Source organism: Aquarana catesbeiana, linkage group LG07, assembly GCF_042186555.1.
Source record: "Aquarana catesbeiana isolate 2022-GZ linkage group LG07, ASM4218655v1, whole genome shotgun sequence".
NCBI lineage: Eukaryota > Metazoa > Chordata > Amphibia > Anura > Ranidae > Aquarana > Aquarana catesbeiana.
The window spans coordinates 264,648,357-264,660,646 of record NC_133330.1 but is presented as its reverse complement, the minus strand read 5'-3'; the positions used below and the strand labels follow the sequence as shown (position 1 = coordinate 264,660,646).

The following is a 12,290-nucleotide window of genomic DNA, read 5'->3' as shown; positions in this document are numbered from 1 at the left end:
TTTTAGTTTTTAGATAAAGTTAACCCAAAGCACCGTTTTTGGTTATGTAAATGTTTTTATTTTCAAGACTTACCACTTGAACATTATTAACATTAGTAATGTATTTTTGGTGTGTTTTTTCAAAACTCAATGAGATTGTTGTCCCTTGTTAATTTAACATTGTGTGTAAAATCAATGATTTCAAAGAAAACACATAAAGTCTTTTGCTAAACTCAAAAAAGATCCATTTATTCATGGTCAAAATAAAATAAAGAGGAAGTCAACGCTGGAAAAAGTAGGTGTACCAGAAAATTGGGATCTTGCGGAGTCCATATAAGAGGGAGCACAATCTGGTCCAAGAATCCCAGAGATCAACAGCACCAGCAGATGATCTAGATGTCCCCAGACTGTGGTCCTACAACAGCCTGCGTCTTCTGTCAGACCAGACTGAACCCAGGTCATCACTTTCTTCTCTTCCCTGCAGCCTTTCCTCCACGCTGCCCTGCAGCCTTCCCTGTAGCCTTCTTTTGAGGCTGTGGCTCTGGTGTTTCAGTTGTGGCAGGAGGAGGAGGAGGAGGAGGAGGAGGAGGGGGGGCTGCCTCATGTAGTTGGGTGTTTTGTGTTAGCGTGCCCTGCAGCCCCTTATGGATTGTTTCCCCAAATAGGCGCTCACAAATGAGGCGCTGCTCCCAATCCATCTGAAGAAGCCTGCTGGCTAAGTAGCAGCCATAGGATTCTTCCGCTTCGGGGGGGCTCCTTAAAAAACGGGTGGCCTCTTGCATGAGGCGCAGGGATGCGTCCTGTGTGACCATCCCCTTCCTGGCCCTTTTTTTGGGAAGGTGGAGGGGAGGCACTTGGGATTCGGTCAGGCTCCTACTGGGCCCAGCCACCTCACTTGGCCCAGCCACCTCACTGGGAGCAGCCACCTCACTGGGAGCAGCCACCTCACTGGGAGCAGCCACCTCCTGCCTGACACTGGGCCCAGCCTCCTCCAGGATGATGGTGAATCCGGCCTCCTCCAGGCTGTCCATGGGCCCGGTCTCCTCCTGCCTGCCACTTTCCCCACATTCCTCCTGGATGGACTCATCCTGTGTATAAAAAAAGGACAATAGTTTGAGTATATTTTTTTGGGTTCATCAATGACACACAGTTTGCTTCTCATGAATAGCAAATTCAATGTGAATACATCTCTTTAATAAAAGAGTCTAATCAGACACCCTAATTATTTCAAGCAGGTGCCAAACATATTTAGCCACTACTGTCAATTGATATGTATACACAATTTTGAGTGACAAATTATTTTAGACAATTATAACATCCAGTTAACATCATTAATATTAGTACAGTAAATATTTGTTAAAATAATTTACCTGACTCCAGATGGTCATATCTGGTTCATCCAGGATGGAAGACCCAGCTTGCTCCTCATCAGCCTCTGCTGGGGTGGAGGGAAGGGTGGAGGGAAGGGTTGAAAGTGATGGCCTGGCTTCATTCTGGTCATCCAGAAAACGGAGTTGATTGTAGTACCACAGCCTGGGTACATAAACATCATCTGCTGATGCTCCTGATCTCCTTGATTCCTGGATCTTCTTATGCTCCCTCTTATACATGTTCCTCAAGACCCCAATTTTCTTGAGCAATGTCTCCATTGTTGCTTCCGGGATGGTCGCCTGGACAAAGGCCAGAAGTCTCTCCAGCGTTGACTTCCTCACATGCTTTGCATAATACTGAGGGTGTTTCACCTCCCACAAATTCCTCATCTCTCGATATTTCGAAATAAAAGCTGTAAGGAACTCTGGATCCTTAAATAGGGGATTCATTATATCTGGAAAAGATGAAGTCACAAGACAAAAAACACTTTTATTATAGGTTTCTGCTAACCCCTCATCATCTTCTCCCTATGTAGGCCTCATCAATCTATCAAGCTATATAGGCCGCTTGCTACAAAGTCATGACCATAAAACCCAAAAAATATATATCTAAAATTACCTTCGTTTTGTAACGTCCTGGTCCACTATCACCTACCACAGAACGTACGTACGACACGTGCGCAAGGGCCCTCTTTATACACTACGCATGTGTGAAACTCCGCCTGCGTCGCCCGCCCCTGACGTTCGAAATTAACTCATGTTCTCCGCCCCCTAATTCGACGCACAGAACGTACGTACGACACGTGCGCAAGGCTCTTTATACACTACGCATGTGTGAAACTCCGCCTGCGTCGCCCGCCCCTGACGTTCGAAATTAACTCATGTTCTCCGCCCCCTAATTCGACGCACAGAACGTACGTACGACACGTGCGCAAGGCCCCTCTTTATACACTACGCATGTGTGAAACTCCGCCTGCGTCGCCCGCCCCTGACGTTCGATTTTAACTCATGTTCTCCGCCCATTTTTTGTGACGGCGCGTAGTGGAGTTAAAGAATGGCGGAGACACCTGAAATGTTGACGACCTCAGGTAGTGGAGACAGCCCGGAGGCTGGAACGTCAACGAAATCTATGAGGCCTAGATTTAAGGCCTCTAATATGAGTTTTAAAGAGATGGTGGAGATGGTGGCCATTCTTCACAAAGACGACTATGATGGCAATTATGGGCCGTACGCACGGCCAAATTTGCGCAAGGCCAAAATAATGGCGAAGGTCGTGGAGACTTTGCAGGCATCTTTTGGGGTCCAGCGCTCCAAAGATCAATTGAGAAAAAGATGGTCTGACCTGAAACTCAGGGAGCCGGATCAATACCGACGTATCCGGAAAGTTCTTAAAAAAAGTAAGTACTTGTCGTGTTTTTCTCTTGTGTTTATTACCTTGTATACTGCTCCATGTGCTTTTCCTTCCTATACGATTTTTTGTTCATCGTTTTAAATGATCTTTTAATAAACCTCGTTACATATCTATAGATATATATAGATATATATATATATAGATATATATATATATATAGATATCTATATATATATAGATATATATATATCTATATATATATAGATATCTATATATATAGATATATATATATCTATATATATATATATCTATATATATATATAGATATATATATATATAGATATATCTATATATATCTATATAGATATAGATATATATAGATATATCTATATATATCTATATCTATATAGATATATCTATATATCTATATAGATATATCTATATATATAGATATATATATATAGATATATATATATATATATATATATATATATATATATATATATATATATATATATATATATATATATCTATATATATCTATATATATATATAGATATATATAGATATATAGAGATATATATATATAGATATATAGATATAGATATAGATATAGATATAGATATAGATATATAGATATAGATATAGATATAGATATAGAGAGAGAGAGAGAGAGAGTGAGAGAAATATATAGAGAGAGAGAAATATAGAGATAGGTAGATAGATAGATATAGAAATGTAAAACATTCTTTTTGAATATTTGAAGTTATCTTAATTTTTTTTCTTTACATTTAGTTAGATATTTAGAGATTTTGTTCCAGATATAGAGAGAGATCAAAAGATTATTAACTATATTTTGAGATATTGATATCTATCTATCCGATATGTCTTTATAATTTTAAATATTGAGGTAAAATAGGAACTCTACACAAACCACTTCACTACAAATGTTGGAAAATTACTATGTACTAAAATATCTGTGTGCTAATTAGATTAATAATTTTTTGTTTCACATAGGGGAAAAATCACTCAGCCAACAACAAGAAGACAGTCCACCCCAAGCCAAACATGATTGGGAAATCAGCCCAAGTCCCATTGAGGATGTGGAGGAAGGAGAGGTGGGCGACATGGGCACCCCACCAGGTGAGTGTCTGACACACCAGCGTACGTTAATCTATGCATGGCTGCCTTTTGTTTAATGTAATTTGTCTACTCTATTTTAGGGGATCTGGTTGTGCTTCATTCAAGCAACAGTGCCACCCCCGAGGATGTGGAGGAATTAGGCTACATGGGCACCCCACCAGGTCAGTGTCTGAGACAACAGCTTTATTTATGGTAAGGTAAACTATGTATGTGTGCATATTTCTAAAGACATTTTTTGGTTTCATTCCACTTTAGGTACAACAACAAGAAGTGACTATTTCACCTCTGAAAGTGCCCAACGGCTAATTGGTCAAATAATGGCCTGGAATAAAGACATGGATGAAATGCGTAATCGGCTGGATCGTATGCAGCAGGAAATGAAGGACATGATTGATGTTTTGGGTCGAATCTAAATGCCCTTTTTTAAACCCCAAAACATCAATCATGTCCTTCATTTCCTGTTTTGCTGACCCCATTCTGGGCCTTCTCTTTCTTTTTTTGGCAGAACATAAATGGCTGTTTAACCTAATGTAAAAAAGGAGGGCTGTTTCTCGTAAATACCTCAAAAATCCACAAAAAAATAAAACTTGATTTTCTCAAAAACACAAAAAAAAAAAAAAAAAAAAAAAAAAATTGATTTTAAAAAACCAAAAAAAACTAAAAAAATTGATTTTAAAAAACCAAAAAAAAATAAAAATATTGATTTTAAAAAACCAAAAAAAACTAAAAAAATTGATTTTAAAAAACCAAAAAAAACTAAAAAAATTGATTTTAAAAAACCAAAAAAAAACTAAAAAAATTGATTTTAAAAAACCAAAAAAAAAAAAAAATATTGATTTTAAAAAACCAAAAAAAACTAAAAAAATTGATTTTAAAAAACCAAAAAAAAATAAAAATATTGATTTTAAAAAACCAAAAAAAACTAAAAAAATTGATTTTAAAAAACCAAAAAAAAATAAAAATATTGATTATAAAAAACCAAAAAAAAACTAAAAAAATTGATTTTCAAAAACCAAAAAAAACTAAAAAAATTGATTTTAAAAAACCAAAAAAAACTAAAAAAATTGATTTTAAAAAAACAAAAAAAAATAAAAATATTGATTTTAAAAAACCAAAAAAAAATAAAAAAATTGATTTTAAAAAACAAAAAAAAATAAAAAAACTTGATTTTAAAAAAACAAAAAAAAATAAAAAAACTTGATTAAAAAAAAAAAAATAAATAAAAAAAACTTGCTTTTAAAAAAAAAAAAAAAAAAAAAAACAAAACTTGATTTTCCAAAAAAAAAAAAAAAAGCCTGTTTGCGAAAATCAAAAAGCCAAAAATATTTTTTTGTGGATTAGGTAGAAATATTTAAATATAATTATATTTTGCTACATTATTAAGATATCATTATATTTTTGTCTATGAACATTTTATACTAAATGCAGAACTGAATGCATAACAACCATTAATAAAAACATCTCCTTATAGGATTTTAAAAAATGTGTGGTTTGTTATTTCAAGGCTCAGTATCAGTTTGGTTATAATTGTAAAAAAGTTGTTTACAGTGGCAATGGAGCTTATTTAGACATTTTTAAAATTAAAATACAGTTGGCACTACAACTGCTCGACCATAACCTAGGAGACAGCCCAAAAGAAAGGCAAGCAATAAATATAATGCCAGATTTCCTCAATATTTTTTTTATTGTAAAAAATTATATATCCTGGCCCATTGCAATGGCCCCCCTACCCATAAAATAATTAACATATTGCTGTCTAACTTGACGGGCACTTTGGGGGGCCAAGCCAGTACGGACAGTATCCAGGCCTGTAAGGTTGGCTTCTATTTGTCCGGCCTCAGGCCCAACTGTGCCTATATAATTGGTAGAATGCTTGTTTAAAAAGTTGTGCAGAATGCAGCACGATAAAATGATAAAATTAAGTTTGTATTCCGCCAAATTAATGGCTGTTTGAAACAGGCGGAACCGGCTGGCCAGAATTCCAAACGCATTCTCAACCACTCTTCTAGCTCTGGCCAGCCGGTAATTAAAAACCCTCCTCTCCGGGGTGAGGGTTCTTTGGGGGAATGGCCTCATGAGGTGCTTGCTGAGAGCGAAGGCTTCATCGGCAATGAAGACAAAGGGGAGTCCTTCCACGTTATCCTCATCAGGTGGCAATCCCAGGCCACCACTCTGGAGACGCTGGCAGAACTCCGTCTGGGCAAATACTCCTCCATCCGACATCCGGCCATTCTTCCCCACGTCCACATATAAAAAATCATAGTGTGCCGACACCACCGCCATTAAAACAATACTGTGGAACCCCTTATAATTAAAATAATATGACCCCGAATGGGGTGGTGGCACAATGTGGACATGTTTCCCATCTATAGCCCCTCCACAATTGGGAAAGTCCCAACGGCTGGCAAAATGGGATGCCACAGTCTGCCATTCCTGTGGCGTTGAAGGAAACTGGGGAATCAAACAAGAAAACCAAAATCAATTAATTTGGAAGCTAACATTGCAAGAAAATTAGACAATTAAAAACATTATTTCCCAGCATCAGTATAACAGTCAATAATTTAATTCTTCTGGAATAACTAATATGGAAAGGCACACTTATCAGATTGCTCACCCCCTCTGATGGAACATTGATTACATTTTAGGGGGTTGTGAAATCCCTAAAAAAAATTACTTTTAGGACACGCAGGAATTTAGGGACTAAAAAGGCTACAAGACTGCAGTTGTCGCACTCTGCAGGTGCAGTTGCTAACCAGCTTACAGTAAATGAGGTAATGTAAAAAGGCATTCATGTTGCAAGGAGTACACAATCACAGGCAAGGGCAATTAATGAAAACACTTTGAGGCTTGCATATGATTTGATGATGGAAATCAGCAGAGCTTCTGCTCATTTACTAAAGCACTGGAACAAATGCACTTGTAGAGTGCACATGCATTTTGCAAACTGCAACATATATTTGCTTTAGACAAATCAACACCACAGAACATTCAAGCAAATTTTAACGAGGGTGGGGGTGGGGGGGTTGTGAAATCTAGATAATTGCTCATTAGCAGCACACTATTTGGAGTGAGTTTAGGTGGGGGGGGGGGGGGGGGGGGGGAGTTGTGAAATCTAGATAATTGCTCATTATAAGCACACTAAATACACTCAAACAAAATACATTCCAAATGAGTAGACTAGGTGGATATGTTCCCATCACTTCATGCTGGGAAGGTTATTGAAGGAAAATATACATGCATGACAAAAAATAACAGGAAAAAATTCCAGCATGTGTGAGGATAAAAAGGGGACATTCACACTATATTGCAATGATGGTAAGTAGTGTTTGAAGCAAGAAATACATTACATTATCAAAGATTACATAAAAGAACATGTGATGCTAATAAAAGAAAAATATCTTACCTTAATATAGTCCTTCTGCAGGACCTGTATGATGGCAGAACAGGTCTCTGGGATAATGATCCCCAGAGCCTGGGGGGAGATGCCTGTCGAGAACTTAAGGTCCTGCAGGCTTCTCCCTGTGGCCAAATACCACAAGGTAGCGACCAGCCTCTGCTCCGGAGTGATGGCTTGCCTCATGCAGGTATCCTGCCTGCTGATATAGGGGGTCAGCAAAGCCAACAAACGGTCAAAAACGGGGTCCGTCATCCGGAGAAAGTTCCTGAAATCCTCAGGATTATTCTCACGGATCTCACGGAGCAAAGGCATGTGACAGAACTGGTCACGCTGAAGCAACCAATTCTTGGTCCATGAACTCCTCCTCGCCCTGTTCATGGACTGGTCTTGGGCTGAAGAATAAACTACAGCACCAAGCACATACAATGCACGAGCTCTACGACGAGTACGTACAGGTAACATGGCTTCAAAACGGTCGGCTGGTCAGAACGCACTAAACAGAACGCACTGAAGAACAGCAAGGCCTGTGAAGAACGACCTGAAAATCAGGAACGAGCGGCCAATAAAACAAAGATTTCTCAATGCCAACTGACCAAACGCACTGAAAAGCAGATACAAACCTCACAAGCACAGACTGAACAACAGTTAAAACGAACTGAAAAATACGAGTCTCACAAGCGCGAATCGTCTCTCACCAAACTTCTACTAACACGAGATAAACACAAGATTAGCAGAAGGAGCCCAAAGGGTGTCGTACGGGCTATTGAACTTCCGTTTTATAGTCTCGTCGGACTTGGTGTACGTCACCGCGTACTAGGCTGTCGTACTTTTGTGTGGTCGTGTGTGTGCAAGTCCGTTCGTAAGAAAGTCTGCCGCAAGTCCGCCGAAGGTACGTCGGAAGTATGTCGGACAGGCTGTCGGACTTTTGTAGGTGAAAAGTCCGACCGTGTGTACGCGGCATTAGAGTCTGCAAAAGACTTGAGACTGGGGTGGAGGTTCACCTCCAGCAGGACAATGACCCTAAACATACAGCCAGAGCTACATTGGAATGGTTTAGATCAAAGCATAATCATGTGTTAGAATGGCCCATTTAAGGTCCAGACCTTAATCCAATTGAGAATTTGTGGCAAGACTTGAAAATTGCTCTTTACAGACGCTCTCCATCCAATCTGACAGAGCTTGAGCTATTTTGCAAAGAAGAATGGGCAAAAATGTCACTCTCTAGATGTGCAAAGCCAGTAGAGACATCCCCAAAATGACTTGTAGCTTTAATTGCAGTGAAAGGTGGTTCTACAAAATATTGACTCAGGGGGGCTCAATACAAACGCACGCAACACTTTTCAGATATTTATTTGTATAAAAAATTTTGAAAAACATTTATTATTTTCCTTCCACTTTACAATTATGTGCCACTTTGTGTTGGTCTATCACATAAAATCCCAATAAAATACATTTACGTTTTTGGTTGTAACATGATAAAATGTGGAAAATGTCAAGGGGTATGAATAATTTTTCAAGGCACTTTATATAAGGGACCTAACTGTAAATACTAAACAAAGGATTCCTCAAAGGGTGGGATTTTAACGGCAGCGAAACAGGAAATGTAGTAGAAAAGTATACAATTTATAGATAAAGTATCAGATAAAAAATTGAATCACATAAAAACAAGCACATAGCATAAATAACAACATGGAGTGGCCGAGCGAGGCATGTAAGAGGATGTGCAGCCGTTTGCTCCGCCGATCATCCTGCAGGATCCGAGCCATAGCACCGCCACCCTGCAACCTACAGCCTCGGGACAAACACCACTGAACTCAGTGGAACCTGTTGCATAAAAGGCCAGTATTATTATTGTTCCCCCATAATGTCTAGATGCAGACAGGGCCCCCGAATCCCGCCGGACGTCCTGATCCAGGATGGCGGCCTCCCGCCCCGCTCGGCTGAGGAAGCGGCCCAGCGCCTCTTTTCTGAATTGGGGAAAGATACTCCATCTACCCCAGGGCCTAGCAGACACGATCCGGAGGAGGATAACAGGGATCTGGATGACACCTCCTCTGATCCTGGCTAACCCACCTGCTCTGTCCCCTGTGTCTCAAGGCCCCACACAATTATCCAATATGGCGGCACCCAGCATACAGGACACTAATGATACTAATGATCCTGAGCCAACACTCAGAGATCACTGGGGCGGTTGATATGTGATACAGTTGCCGTCATGATCCCAGCAGTGAAACGTTTATGGTGACCATCTCTGGGTATGTCCCCTTATGCGATTATTATGCTGTATGTTTCTCATTCAAAGCAATTGTTTAGACTGATGTATGTACTATGTTACTCAAGATGTTTAATTTTTTTATTTCGTTATATAGTATGATCCTGCTCCATGATTTGCCCCTGATGAAGGGACATCCTTACAGTCCTGAAACGCGTTGGACCATCTGGACTATCTATGATAATCACTACCATCGACCATTGTTTTTAGTGATTTTCTAATATTTGTATTGATGTACAGTGTTATTTCATATTGTATAATCTGAATAAATGATTTTATCTTTTATTTTTATTGCCGTTAAAGTCCCACTCTTTTGGGGGTATCCTCTTTATCTCGTATCCCAGGGATGTTGGCAACCTCTATGGTTCAGTTGGATGTTCATTCCTTTTTAGATTTTTCATCTATGTTCGCGGTTGAGAGAGCCCATAGGGTCCCAACGCACCCACCACCACAGGGAGCACCCCCGATACCCTTCCTGTTCCGTCTGCTCAATTACAGAGACAGGGACACCATACTATCTAAAGCCAGGGTTACTCCCTCCCTAAAAGCGGATAATGCAAAAATCTTGCTGTTTCCTGATTTTTCAGCAGAAGTAGAAAGGCAAAGGGAGTAATTCCTGGATGTTAGGAAACGACTACGGGCAGTGAACGTTCAATATTTTATGCTTTTCCCGGCAAAATTGAAGGTACTCACCAATGGATCATCTCACTTCTTTGACAATCCTACTTCTGCCATGCACTGGCTGGACAGGGAGGAACATAATCTGGAGCGGCGCCAGCCTGAAGGCTGAAAACAGAAAGAATTGGTGCAAAGCACATATTATGATCTGTGCGGTGGGGCAGGTTACATCTGTTTGATCTTACGATCTATTGGTCCCACTCCGCACTATACGGCTAATCTACTACGTTTTGGGACATATAGTAAGTGATCAAGTTTGACACTAGTTAACTGGTCTATTTACATCTCGGGCAACGTTATTTCCCCCTAGCAACCTGGTCCTGAGCAGACTTATCCCCCCCTCATGTTGAGGGACATCCTATGATTACTTGGGTACTCGGAACTATGGTTTCGGTTTTCTTTTTGTTCTTTTACAATTTTTCTTTCAACAGTTTTACTTTTTTTTTTCTTTTCATTTTTTTCTACAAATGGGTCTGAACTGGGAAAATCCACGGTTGTCTATTCTTCAAATTAACACTAGAGGAAGCACCAAACATGTGTTAATACTGCTGTTTATAATGACAGTCTACATTATGGGCCTATCCCTGCAACATAGAGGACAAGCCAATAATGCTCCCCCATATTCTGCCTCTATGTACTATGCTTGCCAACTCTAATAAGGGACTGCTCTTCCTCTCATGGAATGTGAGGGGCTTGAGTGACGGGACAAAGCGGGGGGCAATGTTTCATTATTTATCTAGAATTAACCCACATGAGAAGCAAAATGATACCCCGGCTCCACTGCCAGTATGATGTTCTATGAACTGTGATCCGGTGCTCTAGCCAGGACGTTCAGGCCCCAAAATGCAGAAAAGGGCTGGCGACTCGGATGCTTTGATGAAGGCTTCTTAGCCGAAGCGCGTGTCAGCGTAGCCTGTACCCGTGTATCCATGTAACCCAATAAAGGACTTTTATTCAAGAGCATCCGAGTCGCCAGCCCTTTTCTGATTCAAATTAACCCACATGTCGTGTGTCTCCAGGAGACACACTTACAACCTGTCCGACAACCTGTACAACAAAAAATACCTACTGATCCTGCCATAAATCTAGAGAGTTGTTAACTTCTTGTGCATTTAAACATGCCTACCAATTCCCAAAGCATGTACTAGTCTGTATGAGGTTTAACTCCATGATTAACCCCATGTACCTACACCAGGTACTAAAAGGGGAGGTCTGAATGGGGTAATTTCTGGAAGGGGGGGGTGAGCTGAGGTCTAAAAGGGTAATATGTGATAGCCATACTCATGACTGTCAGTCCTCTAGTGTTTTTCTATAAGGTAAGAGTTGAAAGAGTTTTAAAAAATATTTTGTCCTGAGGTTTATGCGAGTCTGTGAGACTCCCATTTATGACATAGTAATTACAAGATATTTTGTGATGGAGGCAAATGCGTGCGGTGTATTCTATGGGTGGATTCAGACTATAATCACACCCCTTTAAGCTATGTCCAATATTCACAGCAATGTACCCACGCCCATGCGTAGCTGTCACTTTACACATCATGGCAATCAATGTTGTGTCCCACACGTCATGGCTATCAAAAGATTAAAAAAGGCTCACGGATGAGTTCATGTCAGCTTGTGTTAGATTTTTTCAGCATGCTGCAAGGCAGGGCGTGTATTCTTTATTGCATAGATTGTGATGAACTTAGAAGCAGGTGTGTCTGTTTTCTTCGGGCTGCAGTGTTACTAACAATGACTGGCAATCTAATGGAAATTACACAGATGGTGATTTAACATAATGGTTGCAAAAGACTTTTGGTGGTCCAGCACTAAAAAAGAGTCCTGCGTCTAAGTCAAAGTCCCACCGACTGAGCGACCTTCTCACTGAAAATAACATTCTTCTTGCACTTTGCCCTTAGCACTCCACAGAAACTGCTTTCCTATAAAACTCTTAAAAGATCTACTAATGGCCAGGGCCTCTGATAAGGGGGTACCCCCCTGTCCTTCTGTAGGGGGTTGGGGAACATAGTGGGGCCTAGACAAACAGGGGGAATCAATGCAGCAGGGTGGGGGCAATTACAGAACAATGACCTGTGTGGCTCTCTGCAGCAGCTGAAAGCT

The 12,290-nt window shown here is 40.1% G+C and overlaps 1 protein-coding gene across 1 annotated transcript in view; it reads right to left on the bottom strand.

Annotated features, from left to right (window-relative positions):
• The window catches only part of AGL (amylo-alpha-1,6-glucosidase and 4-alpha-glucanotransferase), a 204,577-nt gene extending 194,242 nt beyond the window's left edge, over positions 1-10,335 (bottom strand). Inside the window, exon 1 of the mRNA XM_073593290.1 lies at positions 10,206-10,335. The gene's annotated coding sequence lies outside the window, so the exon portion shown is untranslated. The remainder of the gene's footprint in view (positions 1-10,205) is intronic.
• Positions 10,336-12,290: the final 1,955 nt, after the last annotated feature.